Below are 27,395 nucleotides of genomic sequence, written 5' to 3' on the forward strand. Positions count from 1 at the left end.
CCAGCTCGTTGTTTTAACGTGCACGTGCCGTCCTGGCATTGAGTGCACAGTGAAAGCAATCGCAAAAGTCCAGCAGCTGCTGACTCCCAAACACAAGGCGCTGGATATATGCTTGCTTCTCGACTACTCAACGCAGTCCTTCATTTCTGCAGTTGCCATCGAATTCTCTGCACTCGGTGCCTCAGCGGACGAGCACGAGTTTCCCAGGAAGGGCTGCATCAGGACGAAGTCAAAACTCAGGAAAATTGTCCTGGAACACCTTCCATAAGGATGCTAGAATGGAATTGAAGAAGCAGGCGAGCGGCCACCACGGTCCACTAGCAGTCCTTAGGGTGCGCGCAGAAGCCCGGTGTTCTGCGGCTTCGTTCTTCGCCCTCGTACAAGCTACCGCTCTGTCCGGCTCCCGGAGCAGGAGAAGCGGCTGCTTCGCGCACACAACAGCGGAGCGGCAGCCGTACGCTCCGAAGCGCTGCTTCAGCCGAAAGATGCCGGCCACCGGCGCTTGGCTTCGGCAGCAGCCGAGAGCCGTAGTGTGCGTCTGCACTAAACTGCATCATAGCGAAAAGCTTTGGCAGTGTGTGTCGCAGGGAGATAGCTTAGGAGCGCAGCGCACTTATGCCTCCCTTGTCCAGAAACACGATTTTACTGCACACTCCAAAACAGTGCTCTGTTTAGGGCAATATATAAGCTGCTTTCTGACAGCCGTGATCTTTCGATTACTCTTGCCCAGCTCGTTGTTTTAACGTGCACATGCCGTCCTGGCATTGAGTGCACAGTGAAAGCAATCGCAAAAGTCCAGCAGCTGCTGACTCCCAGACACAAGGCGCTGGCTATGTTCTTGCTTCTTGACACCTCAACGCAGTCCTTCATTTCTGCAGTTGCCATCGAGTTCTCTGCACTCGGTGCCTCAGAGGACGAGCACGAGTTTCCCAGGAAGGGCTGCATCAGGAGGAATTCAAAACTCAGGAAAATTGTCCTGGAACACCTTCCATAAGGATGCTAGAAGGGAATTGAAGAGGAGGGCGAGCGGCCACCACGGTCCACTAGCAGTCCTTAGGGTTCGCGCGGAAGCCCGGTGCTCTGCGGCTTCGTTCTTCGCCCTCGTACAAGCTACCGCTCTGTCCGGCTCCCGGAGCAGGAGAAGCGGCTGCTTCGCGCACACAACAGCGGAGCGGCAGCCGTACGCTCCGAAGCGCTGCTTCCGCCGAAAGACGCCGGCCACCGGCGCTTGGCTTCGGACAGTAGCCGAGAGCCGTAGTGTGCGTCTGCACTAAACTGCATCATAGCGAAAAGCTTTGGCAGTGTGTCTCGCAGGGAGATAGCTTAGGAGCGCAGCGCACTTATGCCTCCCTTGTCCAGAAACACGATTTTACTCTACACTCCAAAAACACTGCTCTTTCCAGGGCAAGATGCCAGATGCTCTTTGATGGCCGTGCTCCCTTCCTGCTCTTGCCCAGCTCGTTGTTTTAACGTGCACATGCCGTCCTGGCATTGAGTGCACAGTGAAAGCAATCGCAAAAGTCCAGCAGCTGCTGACTCCCAAACACAAAGGCTCTTGTCTACGTTCTTGCTTCTCGACACTTCAACGGAGTCCTTCATTTCTGCAGCTGCCATCGAGTTCTCTGCATCTCGAGCCTTCGGGGACGAGCACGAAATTCCCAGGAGCGGCTGCATCAGAACGAAGTCAAAAACCAGGAAAGTTTCTCGGAACACTTTCAATAAAGCATGCCAGCCATGCATTGAAAAGGCAGGGAGCTTTAGTCACCGTCCTCTAGCAGTCGCAAGGCTGTGCACACAAATTCGTCTCGCTGCGGCTTCGTTCTTCGCCCTCGTACAAGCTACCGCTCTGTCCGGCTCCCGGAGCAGGAGAAGCGGCTGCTTCGCGCACACAACAGCGGAGCGGCAGCCGTACGCTCCGAAGCGCTGCTTCCGCCGAAAGACGCCGGCCACCGGCGCTTGGCTTCGGACAGTAGCCGAGAGCCGTAGTGTGCGTCTGCACTAGACTGCATCCTAGCGAAAAGCTTTGGCAGTGTGTCTCGCAGGGAGATAGCTTAGGAGCGCAGCGCACTTATGCCTCCCTTGTCCAGAAACACGATTTTACTCTACACTCCAAAAACACTGCTCTTTTTAGGGCAATATATAAGCTGCTTTCTGACAGCCGTGATCTTTCGATTACTCTTGCCCAGCTCGTTGTTTTAACGTGCACGTGCCGTCCTGGCATTGAGTGCACAGTGAAAGCAATCGCAAAAGTCCAGCAGCTGCTGACTCCCAAACACAAGGCGCTGGATATATGCTTGCTTCTCGACTACTCAACGCAGTCCTTCATTTCTGCAGTTGCCATCGAATTCTCTGCACTCGGTGCCTCAGCGGACGAGCACGAGTTTCCCAGGAAGGGCTGCATCAGGACGAAGTCAAAACTCAGGAAAATTGTCCTGGAACACCTTCCATAAGGATGCTAGAATGGAATTGAAGAAGCAGGCGAGCGGCCACCACGGTCCACTAGCAGTCCTTAGGGTGCGCGCAGAAGCCCGGTGTTCTGCGGCTTCGTTCTTCGCCCTCGTACAAGCTACCGCTCTGTCCGGCTCCCGGAGCAGGAGAAGCGGCTGCTTCGCGCACACAACAGCGGAGCGGCAGCCGTACGCTCCGAAGCGCTGCTTCAGCCGAAAGATGCCGGCCACCGGCGCTTGGCTTCGGCAGCAGCCGAGAGCCGTAGTGTGCGTCTGCACTAAACTGCATCATAGCGAAAAGCTTTGGCAGTGTGTGTCGCAGGGAGATAGCTTAGGAGCGCAGCGCACTTATGCCTCCCTTGTCCAGAAACACGATTTTACTCTACACTCCAAAAACACTGCTCTTTCCAGGGCAAGATGCCAGATGCTCTTTGATGGCCGTGCTCCCTTCCTGCTCTTGCCCAGCTCGTTGTTTTAACGTGCACATGCCGTCCTGGCATTGAGTGCACAGTGAAAGCAATCGCAAAAGTCCAGCAGCTGCTGACTCCCAAACACAAAGTCTCTTGTCTACGTTCTTGCTTCTCGACACTTCAACGGAGTCCTTCATTTCTGCAGCTGCCATCGAGTTCTCTGCATCTCGAGCCTTCGGGGACGAGCACGAAATTCCCAGGAGCGGCTGCATCAGAACGAAGTCAAAAACCAGGAAAGTTTCTCGGAACACTTTCAATAAAGCATGCCAGCCGTGCATTGAAAAGGCAGGGAGCTTTAGTCACCGTCCTCTAGCAGTCGCAAGGCTGTGCACACAAATTCGTCTCGCTGCGGCTTCGTTCTTCGCCCTCGTACAAGCTACCGCTCTGTCCGGCTCCCGGAGCAGGAGAAGCGGCTGCTTCGCGCACACAACAGCGGAGCGGCAGCCGTACGCTCCGAAGCGCTGCTTCAGCCGAAAGACGCCGGCCACCGGCGCTTGGCTTCGGACAGCTCCGGAGAGCCGTAGTGTGCGTCTGCACTAGACTGCATCCTAGCGAAAAGCTTTGGCAGTGTGTCTCGCAGGGAGATAGCTTAGGAGCGCAGCGCACTTATGCCTCCCTTGTCCAGAAACACGATTTTACTGCACACTCCAAAACAGTGCTCTTTTTAGGGCAATATATAAGCTGCTTTCTGACAGCCGTGATCTTTCGATTACTCTTGCCCAGCTCGTTGTTTTAACGTGCACGTGCCGTCCTGGCATTGAGTGCACAGTGAAAGCAATCGCAAAAGTCCAGCAGCTGCTGACTCCCAAACACAAGGCGCTGGATATATGCTTGCTTCTCGACTACTCAACGCAGTCCTTCATTTCTGCAGTTGCCATCGAATTCTCTGCACTCGGTGCCTCAGCGGACGAGCACGAGTTTCCCAGGAAGGGCTGCATCAGGACGAAGTCAAAACTCAGGAAAATTGTCCTGGAACACCTTCCATAAGGATGCTAGAATGGAATTGAAGAAGCAGGCGAGCGGCCACCACGGTCCACTAGCAGTCCTTAGGGTGCGCGCAGAAGCCCGGTGTTCTGCGGCTTCGTTCTTCGCCCTCGTACAAGCTACCGCTCTGTCCGGCTCCCGGAGCAGGAGAAGCGGCTGCTTCGCGCACACAACAGCGGAGCGGCAGCCGTACGCTCCGAAGCGCTGCTTCAGCCGAAAGATGCCGGCCACCGGCGCTTGGCTTCGGCAGCAGCCGAGAGCCGTAGTGTGCGTCTGCACTAAACTGCATCATAGCGAAAAGCTTTGGCAGTGTGTGTCGCAGGGAGATAGCTTAGGAGCGCAGCGCACTTATGCCTCCGTTGTCCAGAAACACGATTTTACTGCACACTCCAAAACAGTGCTCTGTTTAGGGCAATATATAAGCTGCTTTCTGACAGCCGTGATCTTTCGATTACTCTTGCCCAGCTCGTTGTTTTAACGTGCACATGCCGTCCTGGCATTGAGTGCACAGTGAAAGCAATCGCAAAAGTCCAGCAGCTGCTGACTCCCAGACACAAGGCGCTGGCTATGTTCTTGCTTCTTGACACCTCAACGCAGTCCTTCATTTCTGCAGTTGCCATCGAGTTCTCTGCACTCGGTGCCTCAGAGGACGAGCACGAGTTTCCCAGGAAGGGCTGCATCAGGAGGAATTCAAAACTCAGGAAAATTGTCCTGGAACACCTTCCATAAGGATGCTAGAAGGGAATTGAAGAGGAGGGCGAGCGGCCACCACGGTCCACTAGCAGTCCTTAGGGTTCGCGCAGAAGCCCGGTGCTCTGCGGCTTCGTTCTTCGCCCTCGTACAAGCTACCGCTCTGTCCGGCTCCCGGAGCAGGAGAAGCGGCTGCTTCGCGCACACAACAGCGGAGCGGCAGCCGTACGCTCCGAAGCGCTGCTTCAGCCGAAAGACGCCGGCCACCGGCGCTTGGCTTCGGACAGTAGCCGAGAGCCGTAGTGTGCGTCTGCACTAAACTGCATCATAGCGAAAAGCTTTGGCAGTGTGTCTCGCAGGGAGATAGCTTAGGAGCGCAGCGCACTTATGCCTCCCTTGTCCAGAAACACGATTTTACTCTACACTCCAAAAACACTGCTCTTTCCAGGGCAAGATGCCAGATGCTCTTTGATGGCCGTGCTCCCTTCCTGCTCTTGCCCAGCTCGTTGTTTTAACGTGCACATGCCGTCCTGGCATTCAGTGCACAGTGAAAGCAATCGCAAAAGTCCAGCAGCTGCTGACTCCCAAACACAAAGGCTCTTGTCTACGTTCTTGCTTCTCGACACTTCAACGGAGTCCTTCATTTCTGCAGCTGCCATCGAGTTCTCTGCATCTCGAGCCTTCGGGGACGAGCACGAAATTCCCAGGAGCGGCTGCATCAGAACGAAGTCAAAAACCAGGAAAGTTTCTCGGAACACTTTCAATAAAGCATGCCAGCCGTGCATTGAAAAGGCAGGGAGCTTTAGTCACCGTCCTCTAGCAGTCGCAAGGCTGTGCACACAAATTCGTCTCGCTGCGGCTTCGTTCTTCGCCCTCGTACAAGCTACCGCTCTGTCCGGCTCCCGGAGCAGGAGAAGCGGCTGCTTCGCGCACACAACAGCGGAGCGGCAGCCGTACGCTACGAAGCGCTGCTTCAGCCGAAAGACGCCGGCCACCGGCGCTTGGCTTCGGACAGCTCCGGAGAGCCGTAGTGTGCGTCTGCACTAGACTGCATCCTAGCGAAAAGCTTTGGCAGTGTGTCTCGCAGGGAGATAGCTTAGGAGCGCAGCGCACTTATGCCTCCCTTGTCCAGAAACACGATTTTACTCTACACTCCAAAAACACTGCTCTTTTTAGGGCAATAGAGAAGCTGCTTTCTGACAGCCGTGATCTTTCGATTACTCTTGCCCAGCTCGTTGTTTTAACGTGCACGTGCCGTCCTGGCATTGAGTGCACAGTGAAAGCAATCGCAAAAGTCCAGCAGCTGCTGACTCCCAAACACAAGGCGCTGGATATATGCTTGCTTCTCGACTACTCAACGCAGTCCTTCATTTCTGCAGTTGCCATCGAGTTCTCTGCACTCGGTGCCTCAGCGGACGAGCACGAGTTTCCCAGGAAGGGCTGCATCAGGACGAAGTCAAAACTCAGGAAAATTGTCCTGGAACACCTTCCATAAGGATGCTAGAATGGAATTGAAGAAGCAGGCGAGCGGCCACCACGGTCCACTAGCAGTCCTTAGGGTGCGCGCAGAAGCCCGGTGTTCTGCGGCTTCGTTCTTCGCCCTCGTACAAGCTACCGCTCTGTCCGGCTCCCGGAGCAGGAGAAGCGGCTGCTTCGCGCACACAACAGCGGAGCGGCAGCCGTACGCTCCGAAGCGCTGCTTCAGCCGAAAGATGCCGGCCACCGGCGCTTGGCTTCGGCAGCAGCCGAGAGCCGTAGTGTGCGTCTGCACTAAACTGCATCATAGCGAAAAGCTTTGGCAGTGTGTGTCGCAGGGAGATAGCTTAGGAGCGCAGCGCACTTATGCCTCCGTTGTCCAGAAACACGATTTTACTGCACACTCCAAAACAGTGCTCTGTTTAGGGCAATAGAGAAGCTGCTTTCTGACAGCCGTGATCTTTCGATTACTCTTGCCCAGCTCGTTGTTTTAACGTGCACATGCCGTCCTGGCATTGAGTGCACAGTGAAAGCAATCGCAAAAGTCCAGCAGCTGCTGACTCCCAGACACAAGGCGCTGGCTATGTTCTTGCTTCTTGACACCTCAACGCAGTCCTTCATTTCTGCAGTTGCCATCGAGTTCTCTGCACTCGGTGCCTCAGAGGACGAGCACGAGTTTCCCAGGAAGGGCTGCATCAGGAGGAATTCAAAACTCAGGAAAATTGTCCTGGAACACCTTCCATAAGGATGCTAGAAGGGAATTGAAGAGGAGGGCGAGCGGCCACCACGGTCCACTAGCAGTCCTTAGGGTTCGCGCGGAAGCCCGGTGCTCTGCGGCTTCGTTCTTCGCCCTCGTACAAGCTACCGCTCTGTCCGGCTCCCGGAGCAGGAGAAGCGGCTGCTTCGCGCACACAACAGCGGAGCGGCAGCCGTACGCTCCGAAGCGCTGCTTCCGCCGAAAGACGCCGGCCACCGGCGCTTGGCTTCGGACAGTAGCCGAGAGCCGTAGTGTGCGTCTGCACTAAACTGCATCATAGCGAAAAGCTTTGGCAGTGTGTCTCGCAGGGAGATAGCTTAGGAGCGCAGCGCACTTATGCCTCCCTTGTCCAGAAACACGATTTTACTCTACACTCCAAAAACACTGCTCTTTCCAGGGCAAGATGCCAGATGCTCTTTGATGGCCGTGCTCCCTTCCTGCTCTTGCCCAGCTCGTTGTTTTAACGTGCACATGCCGTCCTGGCATTGAGTGCACAGTGAAAGCAATCGCAAAAGTCCAGCAGCTGCTGACTCCCAAACACAAAGGCTCTTGTCTATGTTCTTGCTTCTCGACACTTCAACGGAGTCCTTCATTTCTGCAGCTGCCATCGAGTTCTCTGCATCTCGAGCCTTCGGGGACGAGCACGAAATTCCCAGGAGCGGCTGCATCAGAACGAAGTCAAAAACCAGGAAAGTTTCTCGGAACACTTTCAATAAAGCATGCCAGCCGTGCATTGAAAAGGCAGGGAGCTTTAGTCACCGTCCTCTAGCAGTCGCAAGGCTGTGCACACAAATTCGTCTCGCTGCGGCTTCGTTCTTCGCCCTCGTACAAGCTACCGCTCTGTCCGGCTCCCGGAGCAGGAGAAGCGGCTGCTTCGCGCACACAACAGCGGAGCGGCAGCCGTACGCTCCGAAGCGCTGCTTCAGCCGAAAGACGCCGGCCACCGGCGCTTGGCTTCGGACAGCTCCGGAGAGCCGTAGTGTGCGTCTGCACTAGACTGCATCCTAGCGAAAAGCTTTGGCAGTGTGTCTCGCAGGGAGATAGCTTAGGAGCGCAGCGCACTTATGCCTCCCTTGTCCAGAAACACGATTTTACTCTACACTCCAAAAACACTGCTCTTTTTAGGGCAATAGAGAAGCTGCTTTCTGACAGCCGTGATCTTTCGATTACTCTTGCCCAGCTCGTTGTTTTAACGTGCACGTGCCGTCCTGGCATTGAGTGCACAGTGAAAGCAATCGCAAAAGTCCAGCAGCTGCTGACTCCCAAACACAAGGCGCTGGATATATGCTTGCTTCTCGACTACTCAACGCAGTCCTTCATTTCTGCAGTTGCCATCGAATTCTCTGCACTCGGTGCCTCAGCGGACGAGCACGAGTTTCCCAGGAAGGGCTGCATCAGGACGAAGTCAAAACTCAGGAAAATTGTCCTGGAACACCTTCCATAAGGATGCTAGAATGGAATTGAAGAAGCAGGCGAGCGGCCACCACGGTCCACTAGCAGTCCTTAGGGTGCGCGCAGAAGCCCGGTGTTCTGCGGCTTCGTTCTTCGCCCTCGTACAAGCTACCGCTCTGTCCGGCTCCCGGAGCAGGAGAAGCGGCTGCTTCGCGCACACAACAGCGGAGCGGCAGCCGTACGCTCCGAAGCGCTGCTTCAGCCGAAAGACGCCGGCCACCGGCGCTTGGCTTCGGACAGCTCCGGAGAGCCCTAGTGTGCGTCTGCACTAGACTGCATCCTAGCGAAAAGCTTTGGCAGTGTGTCTCGCAGGGAGATAGCTTAGGAGCGCAGCGCACTTATGCCTCCCTTGTCCAGAAACACGATTTTACTCTACACTCCAAAAACACTGCTCTTTTTAGGGCAATAGAGAAGCTGCTTTCTGACAGCCGTGATCTTTCGATTACTCTTGCCCAGCTCGTTGTTTTAACGTGCACATGCCGTCCTGGCATTGAGTGCACAGTGAAAGCAATCGCAAAAGTCCAGCAGCTGCTGACTCCCAGACACAAGGCGCTGGCTATGTTCTTGCTTCTTGACACCTCAACGCAGTCCTTCATTTCTGCAGTTGCCATCGAGTTCTCTGCACTCGGTGCCTCAGAGGACGAGCACGAGTTTCCCAGGAAGGGCTGCATCAGGAGGAATTCAAAACTCAGGAAAATTGTCCTGGAACACCTTCCATAAGGATGCTAGAAGGGAATTGAAGAGGAGGGCGAGCGGCCACCACGGTCCACTAGCAGTCCTTAGGGTTCGCGCAGAAGCCCGGTGCTCTGCGGCTTCGTTCTTCGCCCTCGTACAAGCTACCGCTCTGTCCGGCTCCCGGAGCAGGAGAAGCGGCTGCTTCGCGCACACAACAGCGGAGCGGCAGCCGTACGCTCCGAAGCGCTGCTTCCGCCGAAAGACGCCGGCCACCGGCGCTTGGCTTCGGACAGTAGCCGAGAGCCGTAGTGTGCGTCTGCACTAAACTGCATCATAGCGAAAAGCTTTGGCAGTGTGTCTCGCAGGGAGATAGCTTAGGAGCGCAGCGCACTTATGCCTCCCTTGTCCAGAAACACGATTTTACTCTACACTCCAAAAACACTGCTCTTTCCAGGGCAAGATGCCAGATGCTCTTTGATGGCCGTGCTCCCTTCCTGCTCTTGCCCAGCTCGTTGTTTTAACGTGCACTTGCCGTCCTGGCATTCAGTGCACAGTGAAAGCAATCGCAAAAGTCCAGCAGCTGCTGACTCCCAAACACAAAGGCTCTTGTCTACGTTCTTGCTTCTCGACACTTCAACGGAGTCCTTCATTTCTGCAGCTGCCATCGAGTTCTCTGCATCTCGAGCCTTCGGGGACGAGCACGAAATTCCCAGGAGCGGCTGCATCAGAACGAAGTCAAAAACCAGGAAAGTTTCTCGGAACACTTTCAATAAAGCATGCCAGCCGTGCATTGAAAAGGCAGGGAGCTTTAGTCACCGTCCTCTAGCAGTCGCAAGGCTGTGCACACAAATTCGTCTCGCTGCGGCTTCGTTCTTCGCCCTCGTACAAGCTACCGCTCTGTCCGGCTCCCGGAGCAGGAGAAGCGGCTGCTTCGCGCACACAACAGCGGAGCGGCAGCCGTACGCTCCGAAGCGCTGCTTCAGCCGAAAGACGCCGGCCACCGGCGCTTGGCTTCGGACAGCTCCGGAGAGCCCTAGTGTGCGTCTGCACTAGACTGCATCATAGCGAAAAGCTTTGGCAGTGTGTCTCGCAGGGAGATAGCTTAGGAGCGCAGCGCACTTATGCCTCCCTTGTCCAGAAACACGATTTTACTCTACACTCCAAAAACACTGCTCTTTTTAGGGCAATAGAGAAGCTGCTTTCTGACAGCCGTGATCTTTCGATTACTCTTGCCCAGCTCGTTGTTTTAACGTGCACGTGCCGTCCTGGCATTGAGTGCACAGTGAAAGCAATCGCAAAAGTCCAGCAGCTGCTGACTCCCAAACACAAGGCGCTGGTTATATGCTTGCTTCTCGACTACTCAACGCAGTCCTTCATTTCTGCAGTTGCCATCGAATTCTCTGCACTCGGTGCCTCAGCGGACGAGCACGAGTTTCCCAGGAAGGGCTGCATCAGGACGAAGTCAAAACTCAGGAAAATTGTCCTGGAACACCTTCCATAAGGATGCTAGAATGGAATTGAAGAAGCAGGCGAGCGGCCACCACGGTCCACTAGCAGTCCTTAGGGTGCGCGCAGAAGCCCGGTGTTCTGCGGCTTCGTTCTTCGCCCTCGTACAAGCTACCGCTCTCTCCGGCTCCCGGAGCAGGAGAAGCGGCTGCTTCGCGCACACAACAGCGGAGCGGCAGCCGTACGCTCCGAAGCGCTGTTTCAGCCGAAAGATGCCGGCCACCGGCGCTTGGCTTCGGCAGCAGCCGAGACCCGTAGTGTGCGTCTGCACTAAACTGCATCATAGCGAAAAGCTTTGGCAGTGTGTCTCGCAGGGAGATAGCTTAGGAGCGCAGCGCACTTATGCCTCCGTTGTCCAGAAACACGATTTTACTGCACACTCCAAAACAGTGCTCTGTTTAGGGCAATATATAAGCTGCTTTCTGACAGCCGTGATCTTTCGATTACTCTTGCCCAGCTCGTTGTTTTAACGTGCACATGCCGTCCTGGCATTGAGTGCACAGTGAAAGCAATCGCAAAAGTCCAGCAGCTGCTGACTCCCAGACACAAGGCGCTGGCTATGTTCTTGCTTCTTGACACCTCAACGCAGTCCTTCATTTCTGCAGTTGCCATCGAGTTCTCTGCACTCGGTGCCTCAGAGGACGAGCACGAGTTTCCCAGGAAGGGCTGCATCAGGAGGAATTCAAAACTCAGGAAAATTGTCCTGGAACACCTTCCATAAGGATGCTAGAAGGGAATTGAAGAGGAGGGCGAGCGGCCACCACGGTCCACTAGCAGTCCTTAGGGTTCGCGCGGAAGCCCGGTGCTCTGCGGCTTCGTTCTTCGCCCTCGTACAAGCTACCGCTCTGTCCGGCTCCCGGAGCAGGAGAAGCGGCTGCTTCGCGCACACAACAGCGGAGCGGCAGCCGTACGCTCCGAAGCGCTGCTTCCGCCGAAAGACGCCGGCCACCGGCGCTTGGCTTCGGACAGTAGCCGAGAGCCGTAGTGTGCGTCTGCACTAAACTGCATCATAGCGAAAAGCTTTGGCAGTGTGTCTCGCAGGGAGATAGCTTAGGAGCGCAGCGCACTTATGCCTCCCTTGTCCAGAAACACGATTTTACTCTACACTCCAAAAACACTGCTCTTTCCAGGGCAAGATGCCAGATGCTCTTTGATGGCCGTGCTCCCTTCCTGCTCTTGCCCAGCTCGTTGTTTTAACGTGCACTTGCCGTCCTGGCATTCAGTGCACAGTGAAAGCAATCGCAAAAGTCCAGCAGCTGCTGACTCCCAAACACAAAGGCTCTTGTCTACGTTCTTGCTTCTCGACACTTCAACGGAGTCCTTCATTTCTGCAGCTGCCATCGAGTTCTCTGCATCTCGAGCCTTCGGGGACGAGCACGAAATTCCCAGGAGCGGCTGCATCAGAACGAAGTCAAAAACCAGGAAAGTTTCTCGGAACACTTTCAATAAAGCATGCCAGCCGTGCATTGAAAAGGCAGGGAGCTTTAGTCACCGTCCTCTAGCATTGCCAAGGCTGTGCACACAAATTCGTCTCGCTGCGGCTTCGTTCTTCGCCCTCGTACAAGCTACCGCTCTGTCCGGCTCCCGGAGCAGGAGAAGCGGCTTCTTCGCGCACACAACAGCGGAGCGGCAGCCGTACGCTCCGAAGCGCTGCTTCAGCCGAAAGACGCCGGCCACCGGCGCTTGGCTTCGGACAGCTCCGGAGAGCCGTAGTGTGCGTCTGCACTAGACTGCATCCTAGCGAAAAGCTTTGGCAGTGTGTCTCGCAGGGAGATAGCTTAGGAGCGCAGCGCACTTATGCCTCCCTTGTCCAGAAACACGATTTTACTGCACACTCCAAAACAGTGCTCTTTTTAGGGCAATATATAAGCTGCTTTCTGACAGCCGTGATCTTTCGATTACTCTTGCCCAGCTCGTTGTTTTAACGTGCACATGCCGTCCTGGCATTGAGTGCACAGTGAAAGCAATCGCAAAAGTCCAGCAGCTGCTGACTCCCAAACACAAGGCGCTGGATATATGCTTGCTTCTCGACTACTCAACGCAGTCCTTCATTTCTGCAGTTGCCATCGAATTCTCTGCACTCGGTGCCTCAGCGGACGAGCACGAGTTTCTCAGGAAGGGCTGCATCAGGACGAAGTCAAAACTCAGGAAAATTGTCCTGGAACACCTTCCATAAGGATGCTAGAATGGAATTGAAGAAGCAGGCGAGCGGCCACCACGGTCCACTAGCAGTCCTTAGGGTGCGCGCAGAAGCCCGGTGTTCTGCGGCTTCGTTCTTCGCCCTCGTACAAGCTACCGCTCTGTCCGGCTCCCGGAGCAGGAGAAGCGGCTGCTTCGCGCACACAACAGCGGAGCGGCAGCCGTACGCTCCGAAGCGCTGCTTCCGCCGAAAGATGCGGGCCACCGGCGCTTGGCTTCGGCAGCAGCCGAGAGCCGTAGTGTGCGTCTGCACTAAACTGCATCATAGCGAAAAGCTTTGGCAGTGTGTCTCGCAGGGAGATAGCTTAGGAGCGCAGCGCACTTATGCCTCCGTTGTCCAGAAACACGATTTTACTGCACACTCCAAAACAGTGCTCTGTTTAGGGCAATATATAAGCTGCTTTCTGACAGCCGTGATCTTTCGATTACTCTTGCCCAGCTCGTTGTTTTAACGTGCACATGCCGTCCTGGCATTCAGTGCACAGTGAAAGCAATCGCAAAAGTCCAGCAGCTGCTGACTCCCAAACACAAAGGCTCTTGTCTACGTTCTTGCTTCTCAACACTTCAACGGAGTCCTTCATTTCTGCAGCTGCCATCGAGTTCTCTGCATCTCGAGCCTTCGGGGACGAGCACGAAATTCCCAGGAGCGGCTGCATCAGAACGAAGTCAAAAACCAGGAAAGTTTCTCGGAACACTTTCAATAAAGCATGCCAGCCGTGCATTGAAAAGGCAGGGAGCTTTAGTCACCGTCCTCTAGCAGTCGCAAGGCTGTGCACACAAATTCGTCTCGCTGCGGCTTCGTTCTTCGCCCTCGTACAAGCTACCGCTCTGTCCGGCTCCCGGAGCAGGAGAAGCGGCTGCTTCGCGCACACAACAGCGGAGCGGCAGCCGTACGCTCCGAAGCGCTGCTTCAGCCGAAAGACGCCGGCCACCGGCGCTTGGCTTCGGACAGCTCCGGAGAGCCCTAGTGTGCGTCTGCACTAGACTGCATCATAGCGAAAAGCTTTGGCAGTGTGTCTCGCAGGGAGATAGCTTAGGAGCGCAGCGCACTTATGCCTCCCTTGTCCAGAAACACGATTTTACTCTACACTCCAAAAACACTGCTCTTTTTAGGGCAATAGAGAAGCTGCTTTCTGACAGCCGTGATCTTTCGATTACTCTTGCCCAGCTCGTTGTTTTAACGTGCACGTGCCGTCCTGGCATTGAGTGCACAGTGAAAGCAATCGCAAAAGTCCAGCAGCTGCTGACTCCCAAACACAAGGCGCTGGTTATATGCTTGCTTCTCGACTACTCAACGCAGTCCTTCATTTCTGCAGTTGCCATCGAGTTCTCTGCACTCGGTGCCTCAGAGGACGAGCACGAGTTTCCCAGGAAGGGCTGCATCAGGACGAAGTCAAAACTCAGGAAAATTGTCCTGGAACACCTTCCATAAGGATGCTAGAAGGGAATTGAAGAGGAGGGCGAGCGGCCACCACGGTCCACTAGCAGTCCTTAGGGTTCGCGCGGAAGCCCGGTGCTCTGCGGCTTCGTTCTTCGCCCTCGTACAAGCTACCGCTCTGTCCGGCTCCCGGAGCAGGAGAAGCGGCTGCTTCGCGCACACAACAGCGGAGCGGCAGCCGTACGCTCCGAAGCGCTGCTTCCGCCGAAAGACGCCGGCCACCGGCGCTTGGCTTCGGACAGTAGCCGAGAGCCGTAGTGTGCGTCTGCACTAAACTGCATCATAGCGAAAAGCTTTGGCAGTGTGTCTCGCAGGGAGATAGCTTAGGAGCGCAGCGCACTTATGCCTCCCTTGTCCAGAAACACGATTTTACTCTACACTCCAAAAACACTGCTCTTTCCAGGGCAAGATGCCAGATGCTCTTTGATGGCCGTGCTCCCTTCCTGCTCTTGCCCAGCTCGTTGTTTTAACGTGCACTTGCCGTCCTGGCATTCAGTGCACAGTGAAAGCAATCGCAAAAGTCCAGCAGCTGCTGACTCCCAAACACAAAGGCTCTTGTCTACGTTCTTGCTTCTCGACACTTCAACGGAGTCCTTCATTTCTGCAGCTGCCATCGAGTTCTCTGCATCTCGAGCCTTCGGGGACGAGCACGAAATTCCCAGGAGCGGCTGCATCAGAACGAAGTCAAAAACCAGGAAAGTTTCTCGGAACACTTTCAATAAAGCATGCCAGCCGTGCATTGAAAAGGCAGGGAGCTTTAGTCACCGTCCTCTAGCATTGCCAAGGCTGTGCACACAAATTCGTCTCGCTGCGGCTTCGTTCTTCGCCCTCGTACAAGCTACCGCTCTGTCCGGCTCCCGGAGCAGGAGAAGCGGCTTCTTCGCGCACACAACAGCGGAGCGGCAGCCGTACGCTCCGAAGCGCTGCTTCAGCCGAAAGACGCCGGCCACCGGCGCTTGGCTTCGGACAGCTCCGGAGAGCCGTAGTGTGCGTCTGCACTAGACTGCATCCTAGCGAAAAGCTTTGGCAGTGTGTCTCGCAGGGAGATAGCTTAGGAGCGCAGCGCACTTATGCCTCCCTTGTCCAGAAACACGATTTTACTGCACACTCCAAAACAGTGCTCTTTTTAGGGCAATATATAAGCTGCTTTCTGACAGCCGTGATCTTTCGATTACTCTTGCCCAGCTCGTTGTTTTAACGTGCACGTGCCGTCCTGGCATTGAGTGCACAGTGAAAGCAATCGCAAAAGTCCAGCAGCTGCTGACTCCCAAACACAAGGCGCTGGATATATGCTTGCTTCTCGACTACTCAACGCAGTCCTTCATTTCTGCAGTTGCCATCGAATTCTCTGCACTCGGTGCCTCAGCGGACGAGCACGAGTTTCTCAGGAAGGGCTGCATCAGGACGAAGTCAAAACTCAGGAAAATTGTCCTGGAACACCTTCCATAAGGATGCTAGAATGGAATTGAAGAAGCAGGCGAGCGGCCACCACGGTCCACTAGCAGTCCTTAGGGTGCGCGCAGAAGCCCGGTGTTCTGCGGCTTCGTTCTTCGCCCTCGTACAAGCTACCGCTCTGTCCGGCTCCCGGAGCAGGAGAAGCGGCTGCTTCGCGCACACAACAGCGGAGCGGCAGCCGTACGCTCCGAAGCGCTGCTTCCGCCGAAAGATGCGGGCCACCGGCGCTTGGCTTCGGCAGCAGCCGAGAGCCGTAGTGTGCGTCTGCACTAAACTGCATCATAGCGAAAAGCTTTGGCAGTGTGTCTCGCAGGGAGATAGCTTAGGAGCGCAGCGCACTTATGCCTCCGTTGTCCAGAAACACGATTTTACTGCACACTCCAAAACAGTGCTCTGTTTAGGGCAATATATAAGCTGCTTTCTGACAGCCGTGATCTTTCGATTACTCTTGCCCAGCTCGTTGTTTTAACGTGCACATGCCGTCCTGGCATTCAGTGCACAGTGAAAGCAATCGCAAAAGTCCAGCAGCTGCTGACTCCCAGACACAAGGCGCTGGCTATGTTCTTGCTTCTTGACACCTCAACGCAGTCCTTCATTTCTGCAGTTGCCATCGAGTTCTCTGCATCTCGAGCCTTCGGGGACGAGCACGAAATTCCCAGGAGCGGCTGCATCAGAACGAAGTCAAAAACCAGGAAAGTTTCTCGGAACACTTTCAATAAAGCATGCCAGCCGTGCATTGAAAAGGCAGGGAGCTTTAGTCACCGTCCTCTAGCAGTCGCAAGGCTGTGCACACAAATTCGTCTCGCTGCGGCTTCGTTCTTCGCCCTCGTACAAGCTACCGCTCTGTCCGGCTCCCGGAGCAGGAGAAGCGGCTGCTTCGCGCACACAAGAGCGGAGCGGCAGCCGTACGCTCCGAAGCGCTGCTTCAGCCGAAAGACGCCGGCCACCGGCGCTTGGCTTCGGACAGCTCCGGAGAGCCCTAGTGTGCGTCTGCACTAGACTGCATCCTAGCGAAAAGCTTTGGCAGTGTGTCTCGCAGGGAGATAGCTTAGGAGCGCAGCGCACTTATGCCTCCCTTGTCCAGAAACACGATTTTACTGCACACTCCAAAACAGTGCTCTTTTTAGGGCAATATATAAGCTGCTTTCTGACAGCCGTGATCTTTCGATTACTCTTGCCCAGCTCGTTGTTTTAACGTGCACATGCCGTCCTGGCATTGAGTGCACAGTGAAAGCAATCGCAAAAGTCCAGCAGCTGCTGACTCCCAAACACAAGGCGCTGGCTATGTTCTTGCTTCTTGACACCTCAACGCAGTCCTTCATTTCTGCAGTTGCCATCGAATTCTCTGCACTCGGTGCCTCAGAGGACGAGCACGAGTTTCCCAGGAAGGGCTGCATCAGGACGAATTCAAAACTCAGGAAAATTGTTCTGAAACACCTTCCATAAGGATGCTAGAATGGAATTGAAGAAGCAGGCGAGCGGCCACCACGGTCCACTAGCAGTCCTTAGGGTGCGCGCAGAAGCCGGGTGTTCTGCGGCTTCGTTCTTCGCCCTCGTACAAGCTACCGCTCTCTCCGGCTCCCGGAGCAGGAGAAGCGGCTGCTTCGCGCACACAACAGCGGAGCGGCAGCCGTACGCTCCGAAGCGCAGCTTCTGCCGAAAGTCGCCGGCCACCGGCGCTTGGCTTCGGACAGTAGCCGAGAGCCGTAGTGTGCGTCTGCACTAAACTGCATCATAGCGAAAAGCTTTAGCAGTGTGTCTCGCAGGGAGATAGCTTAGGAGCGCAGCGCACTTATGCCTCCCTTGTCCAGAAACACGATTTTACTGCACACTCCAAAAACACTGCTCTTTCCAGGGCAAGATGCCAGATGCTCTTTGATGGCCGTGCTCCCTTCCTGCTCTTGCCCAGCTCGTTGTTTTAACGTGCACATGCCGTCCTGGCATTGAGTGCACAGTGAAAGCAATCGCAAAAGTCCAGCAGCTGCTGACTCCCAAACACAAAGGCTCTTGTCTACGTTCTTGCTTCTCGACACTTCAACGGAGTCCTTCATTTCTGCAGCTGCCATCGAGTTCTCTGCATCTCGAGCCTTCGGGGACGAGCACGAAATTCCCAGGAGCGGCTGCATCAGAACGAAGTCAAAAACCAGGAAAGTTTCTCGGAACACTTTCAATAAAGCATGCCAGCAGTGCATTGAAAAGGCAGGGAGCTTTAGTCACCGTCCTCTAGCATTGCCAAGGCTGTGCACACAATGTCGTCTCCCTGCGGCTTCGTTCTTCGCCCTCGTACAAGCTACCGCTCTGTCCGGCTCCCGGAGCAGGAGAAGCGGCTGCTTCGCGCACACAACAGCGGAGCGGCAGCCGTACGCTCCGAAGCGCTGCTTCCGCCGAAAGACGCCGGCCACCGGCGCTTGGCTTCGGACAGCTCCGGAGAGCCCTAGTGTGCGTCTGCACTAGACTGCATCCTAGCGAAAAGCTTTGGCAGTGTGTCTCGCAGGGAGATAGCTTAGGAGCGCAGCGCACTTATGCCTCCCTTGTCCAGAAACACGATTTTACTGCACACGCCAAAACAGTGCTCTTTTTAGGGCAATATATAAGCTGCTTTCTGACAGCCGTGATCTTTCGATTACTCTTGCCCAGCTCGTTGTTTTAACGTGCACGTGCCGTCCTGGCATTGAGTGCACAGTGAAAGCAATCGCAAAAGTCCAGCAGCTGCTGACTCCCAAACACAAGGCGCTGGATATATGCTTGCTTCTCGACTACTCAACGCAGTCCTTCATTTCTGCAGTTGCCATCGAATTCTCTGCACTCGGTGCCTCAGCGGACGAGCACGAGTTTCCCAGGAAGGGCTGCATCAGGACGAAGTCAAAACTCAGGAAAATTGTCCTGGAACACCTTCCATAAGGATGCTAGAATGGAATTGAAGAAGCAGGCGAGCGGCCACCACGGTCCACTAGCAGTCCTTAGGGTGCGCGCAGAAGCCCGGTGTTCTGCGGCTTCGTTCTTCGCCCTCGTACAAGCTACCGCTCTGTCCGGCTCCCGGAGCAGGAGAAGCGGCTGCTTCGCGCACACAACAGCGGAGCGGCAGCCGTACGCTACGAAGCGCTGCTTCAGCCGAAAGACGCCGGCCACCGGCGCTTGGCTTCGCACAGCTCCGGAGAGCCGTAGTGTGCGTCTGCACTAGACTGCATCATAGCGAAAAGCTTTGGCAGTGTGTGTCGCAGGGAGATAGCTTAGGAGCGCAGCGCACTTATGCCTCCCTTGTCCAGAAACACGATTTTACTGCACACTCCAAAACAGTGCTCTTTTTTCGGGCAATATATAAGCTGCTTTCTGACAGCCGTGATCTTTCGATTACTCTTGCCCAGCTCGTTGTTTTAACGTGCACGTGCCGTCCTGGCATTGAGTGCACAGTGAAAGCAATCGCAAAAGTCCAGCAGCTGCTGACTCCCAAACACAAGGCGCTGGATATATGCTTGCTTCTCGACTACTCAACGCAGTCCTTCATTTCTGCAGTTGCCATCGAATTCTCTGCACTCGGTGCCTCAGCGGACGAGCACGAGTTTCCCAGGAAGGGCTGCATCAGGACTCATTCAAAACTCAGGAAAATTGTCCTGGAACACCTTCCATAAGGATGCTAGAATGGAATTGAAGAAGCAGGCGAGCGGCCACCACGGTCCACTAGCAGTCCTTAGGGTGCGCGCAGAAGCCCGGTGTTCTGCGGCTTCGTTCTTCGCCCTCGTACAAGCTACCGCTCTCTCCGGCTCCCGGAGCAGGAGAAGCGGCTGCTTCGCGCACACAACAGCGGAGCGGCAGCCGTACGCTCCGAAGCGCTGCTTCCGCCGAAAGATGCGGGCCACCGGCGCTTGGGTTCGGCAGCAGCCGAGAGCCGTAGTGTGCGTCTGCACTAGACTGCATCCTAGCGAAAAGCTTTGGCAGTGTGTCTCGCAGGGAGATAGCTTAGGAGCGCAGCGCACTTATGCCTCCGTTGTCCAGAAACACGATTTTACTGCACACTCCAAAACAGTGCTCTGTTTAGGGCAATATATAAGCTGCTTTCTGACAGCCGTGATCTTTCGATTACTCTTGCCCAGCTCGTTGTTTTAACGTGCACATGCCGTCCTGGCATTCAGTGCACAGTGAAAGCAATCGCAAAAGTCCAGCAGCTGCTGACTCCCAGACACAAGGCGCTGGCTATGTTCTTGCTTCTTGACACCTCAACGCAGTCCTTCATTTCTGCAGTTGCCATCGAATTCTCTGCATCTCGAGCCTTCGGGGACGAGCACGAAATTCCCAGGAGCGGCTGCATCAGAACGAAGTCAAAAACCAGGAAAGTTTCTCGGAACACTTTCAATAAAGCATGCCAGCCGTGCATTGAAAAGGCAGGGAGCTTTAGTCACCGTCCTCTAGCAGTCGCAAGGCTGTGCACACAAATTCGTCTCGCTGCGGCTTCGTTCTTCGCCCTCGTACAAGCTACCGCTCTGTCCGGCTCCCGGAGCAGGAGAAGCGGCTGCTTCGCGCACACAAGAGCGGAGCGGCAGCTGTACGCTACGAAGCGCTGCTTCAGCCGAAAGACGCCGGCCACCGGCGCTTGGCTTCGGACAGCTCCGGAGAGCCCTAGTGTGCGTCTGCACTAGACTGCATCCTAGCGAAAAGCTTTGGCAGTGTGTCTCGCAGGGAGATAGCTTAGGAGCGCAGCGCACTTATGCCTCCCTTGTCCAGAAACACGATTTTACTGCACACTCCAAAACAGTGCTCTTTTTAGGGCAATATATAAGCTGCTTTCTGACAGCCGTGATCTTTCGATTACTCTTGCCCAGCTCGTTGTTTTAACGTGCACATGCCGTCCTGGCATTGAGTGCACAGTGAAAGCAATCGCAAAAGTCCAGCAGCTGCTGACTCCCAAACACAAGGCGCTGGCTATGTTCTTCCTTCTTGACACCTCAACGCAGTCCTTCATTTCTGCAGTTGCCATCGAATTCTCTGCACTCGGTGCCTCAGAGGACGAGCACGAGTTTCCCAGGAAGGGCTGCATCAGGACGAATTCAAAACTCAGGAAAATTGTTCTGAAACACCTTCCATAAGGATGCTAGAATGGAATTGAAGAAGCAGGCGAGCGGCCACCACGGTCCACTAGCAGTCCTTAGGGTGCGCGCAGAAGCCGGGTGTTCTGCGGCTTCGTTCTTCGCCCTCGTACAAGCTACCGCTCTCTCCGGCTCCCGGAGCAGGAGAAGCGGCTGCTTCGCGCACACAACAGCGGAGCGGCAGCCGTACGCTCCGAAGCGCAGCTTCTGCCGAAAGTCGCCGGCCACCGGCGCTTGGCTTCGGACAGTAGCCGAGAGCCGTAGTGTGCGTCTGCACTAAACTGCATCATAGCGAAAAGCTTTAGCAGTGTGTCTCGCAGGGAGATAGCTTAGGAGCGCAGCGCACTTATGCCTCCCTTGTCCAGAAACACGATTTTACTGCACACTCCAAAAACACTGCTCTTTCCAGGGCAAGATGCCAGATGCTCTTTGATGGCCGTGCTCCCTTCCTGCTCTTGCCCAGCTCGTTGTTTTAACGTGCACATGCCGTCCTGGCATTGAGTGCACAGTGAAAGCAATCGCAAAAGTCCAGCAGCTGCTGACTCCCAAACACAAAGGCTCTTGTCTACGTTCTTGCTTCTCGACACTTCAACGGAGTCCTTCATTTCTGCAGCTGCCATCGAGTTCTCTGCATCTCGAGCCTTCGGGGACGAGCACGAAATTCCCAGGAGCGGCTGCATCAGAACGAAGTCAAAAACCAGGAAAGTTTCTCGGAACACTTTCAATAAAGCATGCCAGCAGTGCATTGAAAAGGCAGGGAGCTTTAGTCACCGTCCTCTAGCATTGCCAAGGCTGTGCACACAATGTCGTCTCCCTGCGGCTTCGTTCTTCGCCCTCGTACAAGCTACCGCTCTGTCCGGCTTCCGGAGCAGGAGAAGCGGCTGCTTCGCGCACACAACAGCGGAGCGGCAGCCGTACGCTCCGAAGCGCTGCTTCTGCCGAAAGACGCCGGCCACCGGCGCTTGGCTTCGGACAGCTCCGGAGAGCCGTAGTGTGCGTCTGCACTAGACTGCATCCTAGCGAAAAGCTTTGGCAGTGTGTCTCGCAGGGAGATAGCTTAGGAGCGCAGCGCACTTATGCCTCCCTTGTCCAGAAACACGATTTTACTGCACACTCCAAAACAGTGCTCTTTTTAGGGCAATATATAAGCTGCTTTCTGACAGCCGTGATCTTTCGATTACTCTTGCCCAGCTCGTTGTTTTAACGTGCACGTGCCGTCCTGGCATTGAGTGCACAGTGAAAGCAATCGCAAAAGTCCAGCAGCTGCTGACTCCCAAACACAAGGCGCTGGATATATGCTTGCTTCTCGACTACTCAACGCAGTCCTTCATTTCTGCAGTTGCCATCGAATTCTCTGCACTCGGTGCCTCAGCGGACGAGCACGAGTTTCCCAGGAAGGGCTGCATCAGGAGGAATTCAAAACTCAGGAAAATTGTCCTGGAACACCTTCCATAAGGATGCTAGAATGGAATTGAAGAAGCAGGCGAGCGGCCACCACGGTCCACTAGCAGTCCTTAGGGTGCGCGCAGAAGCCCGGTGTTCTGCGGCTTCGTTCTTCGCCCTCGTACAAGCTACCGCTCTGTCCGGCTCCCGGAGCAGGAGAAGCGGCTGCTTCGCGCACACAACAGCGGAGCGGCAGCCGTACGCTCCGAAGCGCTGCTTCAGCCGAAAGACGCCGGCCACCGGCGCTTGGCTTCGGACAGCTCCGGAGAGCCGTAGTGTGCGTCTGCACTAGACTGCATCCTAGCGAAAAGCTTTGGCAGTGTGTCTCGCAGGGAGATAGCTTAGGAGCGCAGCGCACTTATGCCTCCCTTGTCCAGAAACACGATTTTACTGCACACTCCAAAACAGTGCTCTGTTTAGAGCAATATATAAGCTGCTTTCTGACAGCCGTGATCTTTCGATTACTCTTGCCCAGCTCGTTGTTTTAACGTGCACATGCCGTCCTGGCATTCAGTGCACAGTGAAAGCAATCGCAAAAGTCCAGCAGCTGCTGACTCCCAGACACAAGGCGCTGGCTATGTTCTTGCTTCTTGACACCTCAACGCAGTCCTTCATTTCTGCAGTTGCCATCGAGTTCTCTGCATCTCGAGCCTTCGGGGACGAGCACGAAATTCCCAGGAGCGGCTGCATCAGAACGAAGTCAAAAACCAGGAAAGTTTCTCGGAACACTTTCAATAAAGCATGCCAGCCGTGCATTGAAAAGGCAGGGAGCTTTAGTCACCGTCCTCTAGCAGTCGCAAGGCTGTGCACACAAATTCGTCTCGCTGCGGCTTCGTTCTTCGCCCTCGTACAAGCTACCGCTCTGTCCGGCTCCCGGAGCAGGAGAAGCGGCTGCTTCGCGCACACAACAGCGGAGCGGCAGCCGTACGCTCCGAAGCGCTGCTTCAGCCGAAAGACGCCGGCCACCGGCGCTTGGCTTCGGACAGCTCCGGAGAGCCCTAGTGTGCGTCTGCACTAGACTGCATCATAGCGAAAAGCTTTGGCAGTGTGTCTCGCAGGGAGATAGCTTAGGAGCGCAGCGCACTTATGCCTCCCTTGTCCAGAAACACGATTTTACTGCACACTCCAAAACAGTGCTCTTTTTAGGGCAATATATAAGCTGCTTTCTGACAGCCGTGATCTTTCGATTACTCTTGCCCAGCTCGTTGTTTTAACGTGCACATGCCGTCCTGGCATTGAGTGCACAGTGAAAGCAATCGCAAAAGTCCAGCAGCTGCTGACTCCCAAACACAAGGCGCTGGCTATGTTCTTCCGTCTTGACACCTCAACGCAGTCCTTCATTTCTGCAGTTGCCATCGAATTCTCTGCACTCGGTGCCTCAGAGGACGAGCACGAGTTTCCCAGGAAGGGCTGCATCAGGACGAATTCAAAACTCAGGAAAATTGTTCTGAAACACCTTCCATAAGGATGCTAGAATGGAATTGAAGAAGCAGGCGAGCGGCCACCACGGTCCACTAGCAGTCCTTAGGGTGCGCGCAGAAGCCGGGTGTTCTGCGGCTTCGTTCTTCGCCCTCGTACAAGCTACCGCTCTCTCCGGCTCCCGGAGCAGGAGAAGCGGCTGCTTCGCGCACACAACAGCGGAGCGGCAGCCGTACGCTCCGAAGCGCAGCTTCTGCCGAAAGTCGCCGGCCACCGGCGCTTGGCTTCGGACAGTAGCCGAGAGCCGTAGTGTGCGTCTGCACTAAACTGCATCATAGCGAAAAGCTTTAGCAGTGTGTCTCGCAGGGAGATAGCTTAGGAGCGCAGCGCACTTATGCCTCCCTTGTCCAGAAACACGATTTTACTGCACACTCCAAAAACACTGCTCTTTCCAGGGCAAGATGCCAGATGCTCTTTGATGGCCGTGCTCCCTTCCTGCTCTTGCCCAGCTCGTTGTTTTAACGTGCACATGCCGTCCTGGCATTGAGTGCACAGTGAAAGCAATCGCAAAAGTCCAGCAGCTGCTGACTCCCAAACACAAAGGCTCTTGTCTACGTTCTTGCTTCTCGACACTTCAACGGAGTCCTTCATTTCTGCAGCTGCCATCGAGTTCTCTGCATCTCGAGCCTTCGGGGACGAGCACGAAATTCCCAGGAGCGGCTGCATCAGAACGAAGTCAAAAACCAGGAAAGTTTCTCGGAACACTTTCAATAAAGCATGCCAGCAGTGCATTGAAAAGGCAGGGAGCTTTAGTCACCGTCCTCTAGCATTGCCAAGGCTGTGCACACAATGTCGTCTCCCTGCGGCTTCGTTCTTCGCCCTCGTACAAGCTACCGCTCTGTCCGGCTCCCGGAGCAGGAGAAGCGGCTGCTTCGCGCACACAACAGCGGAGCGGCAGCCGTACGCTCCGAAGCGCTGCTTCCGCCGAAAGACGCTGGCCACCGGCGCTTGGCTTCGGACAGCTCCGGAGAGCCGTAGTGTGCGTCTGCACTAGACTGCATCCTAGCGAAAAGCTTTGGCAGTGTGTCTCGCAGGGAGATAGCTTAGGAGCGCAGCGCACTTATGCCTCCCTTGTCCAGAAACACGATTTTACTGCACACTCCAAAACAGTGCTCTTTTTAGGGCAATATATAAGCTGCTTTCTGACAGCCGTGATCTTTCGATTACTCTTGCCCAGCTCGTTGTTTTAACGTGCACGTGCCGTCCTGGCATTGAGTGCACAGTGAAAGCAATCGCAAAAGTCCAGCAGCTGCTGACTCCCAAACACAAGGCGCTGGATATATGCTTGCTTCTCGACTACTCAACGCAGTCCTTCATTTCTGCAGTTGCCATCGAATTCTCTGCACTCGGTGCCTCAGCGGACGAGCACGAGTTTCCCAGGAAGGGCTGCATCAGGACGAATTCAAAACTCAGGAAAATTGTCCTGGAACACCTTCCATAAGGATGCTAGAATGGAATTGAAGAAGCAGGCGAGCGGCCACCACGGTCCACTAGCAGTCCTTAGGGTGCGCGCAGAAGCCGGGTGTTCTGCGGCTTCGTTCTTCGCCCTCGTACAAGCTACCGCTCTGTCCGGCTCCCGGAGCAGGAGAAGCGGCTGTTTCGCGCACACAACAGCGGAGCTGCAGCCGTACGCTCCGAAGCGCTGCTTCCGCCGAAAGACGCCGGCCACCGGCGCTTGGCTTCGGACAGTAGCCGAGAGCCGTAGTGTGCGTCTGCACTAAACTGCATCATAGCGAAAAGCTTTAGCAGTGTGTCTCGCAGGGAGATAGCTTAGGAGCGCAGCGCACTTATGCCTCCCTTGTCCAGAAACACGATTTTACTGCACACTCCAAAAACACTGCTCTTTCCAGGGCAAGATGCCAGATGCTCTTTGATGGCCGTGCTCCCTTCCTGCTCTTGCCCAGCTCGTTGTTTTAACGTGCACATGCCGTCCTGGCATTGAGTGCACAGTGAAAGCAATCGCAAAAGTCCAGCAGCTGCTGACTCCCAAACACAAAGGCTCTTGTCTACGTTCTTGCTTCTCGACACTTCAACGGAGTCCTTCATTTCTGCAGCTGCCATCGAGTTCTCTGCATCTCGAGCCTTCGGGGACGAGCACGAAATTCCCAGGAGCGGCTGCATCAGAACGAAGTCAAAAACCAGGAAAGTTTCTCGGAACACTTTCAATAAAGCATGCCAGCAGTGCATTGAAAAGGCAGGGAGCTTTAGTCACCGTCCTCTAGCATTGCCAAGGCTGTGCACACAATGTCGTCTCCCTGCGGCTTCGTTCTTCGCCCTCGTACAAGCTACCGCTCTGTCCGGCTCCCGGAGCAGGAGAAGCGGCTGCTTCGCGCACACAACAGCGGAGCGGCAGCCGTACGCTCCGAAGCGCTGCTTCCGCCGAAAGACGCTGGCCACCGGCGCTTGGCTTCGGACAGCTCCGGAGAGCCGTAGTGTGCGTCTGCACTAGACTGCATCCTAGCGAAAAGCTTTGGCAGTGTGTCTCGCAGGGAGATAGCTTAGGAGCGCAGCGCACTTATGCCTCCCTTGTCCAGAAACACGATTTTACTGCACACTCCAAAACAGTGCTCTTTTTAGGGCAATATATAAGCTGCTTTCTGACAGCCGTGATCTTTCGATTACTCTTGCCCAGCTCGTTGTTTTAACGTGCACGTGCCGTCCTGGCATTGAGTGCACAGTGAAAGCAATCGCAAAAGTCCAGCAGCTGCTGACTCCCAAACACAAGGCGCTGGATATATGCTTGCTTCTCGACTACTCAACGCAGTCCTTCATTTCTGCAGTTGCCATCGAATTCTCTGCACTCGGTGCCTCAGCGGACAAGCACGAGTTTCCCAGGAAGGGCTGCATCAGGACGAAGTCAAAACTCAGGAAAATTGTCCTGGAACACCTTCCATAAGGATGCTAGAATGGAATTGAAGAAGCAGGCGAGCGGCCACCACGGTCCACTAGCAGTCCTTAGGGTGCGCGCAGAAGCCCGGTGTTCTGCGGCTTCGTTCTTCGCCCTCGTACAAGCTACCGCTCTGTCCGGCTCCCGGAGCAGGAGAAGCGGCTGCTTCGCGCACACAACAGCGGAGCGGCAGCCGTACGCTCCGAAGCGCTGCTTCAGCCGAAAGATGCCGGCCACCGGCGCTTGGCTTCGGCAGCAGCCGAGAGCCGTAGTGTGCGTCTGCACTAAACTGCATCATAGCGAAAAGCTTTGGCAGTGTGTCTCGCAGGGAGATAGCTTAGGAGCGCAGCGCACTTATGCCTCCGTTGTCCAGAAACACGATTTTACTGCACACTCCAAAACAGTGCTCTGTTTAGGGCAATATATAAGCTGCTTTCTGACAGCCGTGATCTTTCGATTACTCTTGCCCAGCTCGTTGTTTTAACGTGCACATGCCGTCCTGGCATTGAGTGCACAGTGAAAGCAATCGCAAAAGTCCAGCAGCTGCTGACTCCCAAACACAAGGCGCTGGCTATGTTCTTGCTTCTTGACACCTCAACGCAGTCCTTCATTTCTGCAGTTGCCATCGAATTCTCTGCACTCGGTGCCTCAGAGGACGAGCACGAGTTTCCCAGGAAGGGCTGCATCAGGACGAATTCAAAACTCAGGAAAATTGTTCTGAAACACCTTCCATAAGGATGCTAGAATGGAATTGAAGAAGCAGGCGAGCGGCCACCACGGTCCACTAGCAGTCCTTAGGGTGCGCGCAGAAGCCGGGTGTTCTGCGGCTTCGTTCTTCGCCCTCGTACAAGCTACCGCTCTGTCCGGCTCCCGGAACAGGAGAAGCGGCTGCTTCGCGCACACAACAGCGGAGCGGCAGCCGTACGCTCCGAAGCGCAGCTTCTGCCGAAAGTCGC

This window comes from Lonchura striata, chromosome 1A, assembly GCF_050655825.1.
Source record: "Lonchura striata isolate lonStrDom1 chromosome 1A, ASM5065582v1, whole genome shotgun sequence".
NCBI lineage: Eukaryota > Metazoa > Chordata > Aves > Passeriformes > Estrildidae > Lonchura > Lonchura striata.